Below are 6951 nucleotides of genomic sequence, written 5' to 3'. Positions count from 1 at the left end.
TTTTCTTTTTTTTTTTTTTAATATCAGAGTAGAAGAAAGGAAAGGCAAGTGTTAATAGAATTTTCTCTTAGGCTAACGTGTTTTGCAGATAAAATTCCATTATGGTGCCAACACCATAAGATAGCCACAAAATGCCTGGAAGGATATACAGCAAGAATGAACAAGCTAAGGCATCAGTACCAAATGGGATGCTCTGCTCCTCAGGGTCCATGGCAGGGCTAAGAGGGGCCCTCCCTTCCTGTGCCCCTCATTGGCCTCCCTCCTGGGTGACCAGGGCTCTCATCTGACTCTCTGACTGTCTGAAGCCACTCACTGCAGCACCTCCCATGTCAGTCTCCTATGTTCCAGTCTCTGCATTTATTAAAAAGGAGACAATTATCCTCAGTCTGCCAACCTCACAAGATTTTTGAGGGGAATCAGATTAAATAACTTATGTGAAAACACTCATAAAATTGTAAAGTGTAATACAAATGTACATCATACTTTAAATGGTATTTTGGTTTTCTTGTTATCACTCAGTGTTTGGAGCATCTTGCTCCAAAATTACCTGCTCCCCTGACCATCAAAACTATGAGTCCTTTGGATCGGATTGGTCAGTGATTCAGTTTTCTGGCTGCAGAACCTTACAATAATGTGTGAATGAATGATAATTTTTAAAAGGACATCAGAACTGGTAAAACGTGAATGGGAGAAAGCAGTTTTTGTATACTGGTATGTTGGCCATTTTATCACCATCAAACAAACAGTGGTTAACAACCACTAAGAGAATTTTGATTTTGCCCACTCATTTTTTTCTTCAGATCTCCCCAGAGAAGTGTCTTTCCTTTGCTATTAGGTGATTCAAAATTGGGAGAAGAGGGAGGACTGAAAGGAGGAGAGGCTCTTCGTCTATGGGCAGGAGTTTAAGGTGAGTCAAATAACTGACTGAGTAGGTGTGAAAGCAAAGAGGGTTTAAGAAGTGTTGCTAAAGGCTATGTGTCCTCTTCAGAGGGTTGGTTAAGTATAAGTAGGGAGACTGAGCATATTAGATTTTTTTCAGCTTCTAGGCTTTGACTGCTATACTGCTGTAAGACTGGACCACATGTGTCATAGCTTCGTATCAACATCTATTTAACACTGAACTAATGCCAGGTAATATATGTAATCACTTTTCATACATTATCCTATTTAATATTTACTCTAATCCTGCAAAACATGCTACTGCACCCAGTTTTATACATGAGGAAAACCCAGGCTTGAAGTTAGAGCCTACCACAGTAACACAACTAGGATGTTTCAAAGCCAGGACTTGAATTTCAGAGACTGACCTCTCAATCACTCACTGTACAATTTCATGCAAACCAGTACCCCTCCCCCATTGGTAGATTGTACAGGAGAAAGAACTTTGGTCAGCTGTGATGAGGGATAGTAGGGGAGAAAAGTGGAGTCTTTAGTTTCCCTTCTCTAATCAAGTTGGTGCCTCAAGTTCAGGAAAACAGAGTTGGAACAGCCCTCATTTCTGTAGGTTAGTGACAACTTTGCTATTTATTGTTAAAGAAGCTGAATAATGGTGTGCCATATGGTGCACAGAAATAGCTTTTGAAATAACATTCAAAAAGAATACAAGAGCCAACACCTACATTCCCTACAGGCAAAAAAGGAAGCTGCCTACATGAAATTAAGTTACTTGACTACACTTAAAGTAGAGGCGATATTGAACTCAATTTGGAAGAGGTGAGTCCAGTCTCAAAATGCAGGGCCATGATCCAAAGGAACCAGAATAGTTGAGAAAACTGTTTATTGGTGGTTGGAGCTTTGAAACTACAGATGATAGCTTAAGAGAACATTTTGAGAAATGGGGCACACTTACAGATTATGTGGTGATGAGAGACCCCCAAACAAAATGTTCTAGGGGCTTTGGTTTTGTGACTAACTCTTGTGTTGAAGAGGTGGATGCAGCAATGTGTGCTCAATCACACAAGGTTGATGCCCGTCTAACAGTGAAGAAAATTTTTGTTGGTGGTATTAAAGAAGATACAGGGAAGCAGCTGCATAGCACAGGGAGATCAGCTCGGTGCTTTGTGACCACCTAGAGGGGTGGGATAGGAAGGGTGGGAGGGAGACGCAAGAGGGAGGAGATATGGGGATATATGTATACATATAGCTGATTCACTTTGTTATACCTCAGAAACTAACACAACATTGCAAAGCAATTATACTCCAATAAAGATGTTTAAAAAAAAAGATACAGAAGAATATAATTTGAGAGACTACTTTGAAAAGTATGGCAAGATTGAAACCATAGAAGTTATGGAAGACAGGCAGAGTGGAAAAAAGAGAAGATTTTCTTTTGTAACTTTTGATGATCATGATACAGTTGATAAAATTGTTGTTCAGAAATACCACACTATTAATGGGGATAATTGTAAAGTGAAAAAGGCCCCTTTCTAAACAAGAAATGCAGTCTGCTGGATCACAAAGAGGTCGTGGAGGTGGATCTGGCAACTTTATGGGTGGTGGAGGAAACTTTGGAGGTGGTGGAAACTTTGGTGGAAGAGGAGGCTGGTGGTGGTAGACCTGGATATGGAAACCAAGGTGGTGGATATGGAGGCAGTGATGGAGGATATGATGGTTACAATGAAGGAGGAAGTTTTGGAGGTAACTATGGTGGTGTTGGGAACTATAATGATTTTGGAAATTATAGTGGACAACAGCAATCAAATTATGGACCCATAAAGGGGGACAGTTTTGGTGTAAGAAGCTTGGGCAGTCCCTATGGTGGTGGTTATGGATCTGGTGGTGGAAGTGGTGGATGGTAGCAGAAAGTTCTAAAAACTCAGAAGAAAAGGGCTACAGTTCTTAGCAGGAGAGAGAGCAAGGAGTTGTCAAGAAAGCTGCAGGTTACTTTGAGACAGTCGTCCCAAAAGCATTAGAGCAACTGTAAAAATCTGCCACAGAAGGAATGATGATCCATAGTTAGAAAAGGTACTGCAGCTTAACAGGAAACCCTTCTTGTTCAGGACTGTCATAGCCACTGTTTGCAAAAAGTGCAGCTATTTATTAAGGCAATGTAGTGTCAATTAGATGTACATTCTTGAGGTCTTTTATCTGTTGTAGCTTTGTCTTTTTCTTTTCATTATATCAGGTATATTGCCCTGTAAATTGTGGTAGTGGTACCAGGAATAAAAAATTAAGGAATTTTTAACTTTTCAAAACAATAAAAAATAAAAATAATGTAGGGGCATTCCCTGTTACAGATATCTTTGTAACTGGCAGATTAATTCATAAGTAATCCCAAATTTAGACATTATGATCAATCAAATCTACAGCCATATCTAGATGTTTCTCCTTTAACAACAATGGAAGGAAATTCTTTTTATTTTTTTGAAATTTGTAATTAAATAAATTAATACACAGAATTATGTCATGGGTAAACTATAAACAAAATTACCAGATACTTATCTGATTTATAGATAGTCTGCTAGGCTTAAGTTGATTCTATTGTCTTTGGATTCCTAACGATATCTAGTACACTGGCTTACCTATATAGATGACTGTTGAATTAAAGAATGAACATGGACAGCTAACAGATTACAATACCTATATTTCTTCAGTAGAATATGATTCTTGGTTAACCACTAATGCCATTTTGCAAGGGACAGCTAAATTCTAGCCCTCGGTGGCTAGGCTCAAATGATAGACTAAATGTCCAAAGAAAACCTTCTAGTACAGCACAAGTTAATATGCTAAATAAAACATTTAAAATGTTTAAAACCTATAGCAAAGCTGTTGAGAAGTAAAGGATTCCTTCAGAGGCCAGAAATAAGAAAATAAGAGCCAACAGAGCCAACAGTGCTTGTTTAAACACTGGAGGCAACTTTTGCCCTACAGGTACTTGCTGAGGCTTTCTGGCTGAGAGCTGAGCTTCCCAGCCAGTGTGAAAATCCTGTCAACCCTTGGGGTGATCAGCTGGACTTGGGGCAGCCAGAGCTTCCACTAGGCTAATCACCTCCATCCAGATACGGCCTCTTCCAGGACTGAAGAGGACTGCTCAGGCACAGTGAGTGGGTGGGCCCACAGTCCTTCCAGAGGACAAGCCCTATAATGTCAGCTGCCCCTCAGCACTGCCTGAACTCACTGAGTACAGCCCAACAGGAGCTCTACAACCTGACATCAACTCCGTCAGCCAACTACAGATGGACCATTGTGGACAGCAGTTCAGCCTGTGGAAATGTTGTAGGAGGTCATGATCCTGGTGCCCAAGGAGCCCTACATGCAAACCAAGACGCAGCTACTTGAGAGTTTTGAAGCTGGGAAACTAGGCAGGGTCTTCTAGAATACAAAGCTCCATGAGGTGCATCTCATCCCTCTTTACTCACAGAGGGTGTTTTAGTCTCCCAGGGCAGCCATGACACATGACCACAAACTGAGTGGCTGAAAACAACAGAAACTTATTCTCTCACAGTCCTGGAGGCTAGAAGTCTGAAATCAGTGGGCAGGGCCATGTTCCCTCTGAAGCCTCTAGGAAAGACTCCTTCCTTGCCTCTTCCTAGTTTCTGGTGACTCCCAGCAATCCTTAGCATACTTTGACTTGTAACTACATTATTCTAATCTCTGCCTCCATAGTCATATGGCTTTCTTCTTCGTGCATCTGTGTCTCTCTGTGTCCTCTCTTCTTGTCAGGACACCAGTCATTGGATTTACTGCCCACCCTAATCCAGTATGACCTCATCTTAATTAGTTGCATCTGCTAAGACCCTAGTTCCAAATAAGTTCACATAATGATGTTCCTGGTGGGCATGGACTTTCAGGGGGAACACTTATTCAGCCCACTACAGAATATATTTCTGTCTGTCTGTGGCTGATGTGCCCTTTTAGCGATATATCACTAGTATCTTTGCAAAGTGACTGCTATGATAATGCCTGAGCAGTTTACGAATTAGAGAAAAGTTCAGTTGAATTGCATATAGCCATTTCAGGCAAAAAGGAGATATGATTAAACAATTTGAAAATATTTTGTTTAGAAATTTTCTATTTAATATCTTAATGTAAGGTATAACGTATAATCTTAGTGTATACTATTTAACAACCCACTTATCCATCAATAAGAGAATAGATATAAAAATTGAGATCAAACAATAGATTAAATACAACAATAAAAATAGACAAAACACAGCTTTAGACAACAACACAGGTTAATCTCAAAGCCATAATGTTGAGCAAAAAAGGGCAGGTCTCAGAAGCATACACATAGATGTGATGCAGTTTATATGAAGTTCAGAAGCTCATGAAATTAAGTGATTTATTATTTAAGGATACATACATATGTGGTATAACCATAAAGAAAAGCAAGGGAATTAATAAAACAGTATTTAGGATTGTGGTTACCTCTAAAAGGCAAGAGGTGATAGGATTAGGAAGGGACCCACGACACAGGGAAATTCAGAGGTATTGTTATGTTCTATTTCTCAAACTGGGTGGAGGGTACATTGCTGTTCATTTTATTATTTTTTACTGTACATTTACATTATATGCACTCTTCCATGTATGTTTCAGAATGTAAAAGCCAACCTAAGGAAGGGCGTCATGCATCCAGTGAGAGCTTTGTGTTTATTTTTTTTTAATATCCTCCATAGCTGATTCAACATAGAGAGTGTCTTGATATTATTTATGAGAATAAAGGATAAATATAAATGGAAATAGAATCATGAGAGTTTAATGACACCATGACTCTGGGATTTAGAGAAGTCCCACTAAATCCAGTTACCATCTCTTTGAGATGCTGAGCAGTGGCTGCCAACTAGAAATAGCACAAGGAAATTAGTGGAGGGGGGCGGTGGGACTTCAGAGGGATTAGCCAAAGGTATGTTGCACCACTTCCTGTTATTCACTGCACAAGTCCAGAACTTCTCGAGCTTCGCCCTATCCGTTGCCCAAGTTGTCCATTGTTGGAAGAGTGGGGCAGAATAGCCAAAGACAGAGAAAGACCAGTTTGAAGGGAAACTATCCACAGCACCTTTAAAAATAACTCTGGTCAAAACTTGCAACCAATAGATAAATAAGTCCTGGAGATCTAACGTACAGTATAGTGAACATAGACAACAATATTGTATTATAATCATCAAACTTGCTAAGAGACTAGATCTTAATTATTCCCACCACAAAAAAAGAAATAATAATTGTGTGACCTGATAGAGGTGCCAACTGATGCTACAATGGCAATCATATTACAGTCTATAATCATATTATGTGTATCAAATCAACATATTGTACACCTTAAACTTATACAATGTTATATGTCAAATATCTTTCAATTAAATAAACAAAACTCTAGTCAGACTAGCACAGAGGGTCAGAGTCAAAGGAATCTATTGTTCCTTCTCTTGGTGTCAGGCTTCCTTACGGGGTGGGGGAGGCAGGTGTGGGAGAATTATAAAAAAAAAAAAAAGTTATATCTCAAAATAATTCATGTTGTCTAACAAAACAGTGAAGATAAATTAAAAACATCTATCTCCCTACCAACAATGCTGTTACCACAGACTCACCCCCCAGCCAATCTCCATAGCCCTATTATACACATTTATTAATTTCATGCAACTGGTAGCAATTCACGATAGTGACATGAAAAAATCTGGTACCAGAGTAGAAACGTATGCTCTCAAACCTTATTTAAAATCAAACTTTCTCATAGCTTGGTTTCCATTCAGCTCAACCTAATTTCCCTCAGGATCTGGGCCAGCAATCATACTAATTTGCATGACCACCACTGTTTAAACAGCCCCCTTAGTTTTCGATGAATGACCTTCTATGTACTATCAGACCTTTGATGCATAAATCAACTACCCTTATTCTGGTAGGCCTGGGGCAAGGGTGGAGAAGACTGACTGTAGCTACAAAGCTGCATAACTAAAAGACAAAGGCATTAAAAGCAACCCTCCAGAAAGGAAAACAAAACTAGTGAAATGAGGCATA

At 39.5% G+C, this 6951-nt stretch overlaps 1 pseudogene; it reads left to right on the top strand.

The window, feature by feature from the left end:
- The first annotated feature begins 890 nt into the window (after positions 1–890).
- LOC103074116 (heterogeneous nuclear ribonucleoprotein A3 pseudogene) lies at positions 891–2798 on the top strand (annotated as a pseudogene).
- Positions 2799–6951: the final 4153 nt, after the last annotated feature.

The sequence above is a fragment of the Lipotes vexillifer genome, unplaced genomic scaffold (genome assembly GCF_000442215.2).
Source record: "Lipotes vexillifer unplaced genomic scaffold, Lipotes_vexillifer_v1.1 scaffold107, whole genome shotgun sequence".
In the NCBI taxonomy this organism is placed as follows: Eukaryota; Metazoa; Chordata; class Mammalia; order Artiodactyla; family Lipotidae; genus Lipotes; species Lipotes vexillifer.
This window is presented reverse-complemented; position numbering and strand designations above follow the sequence as displayed.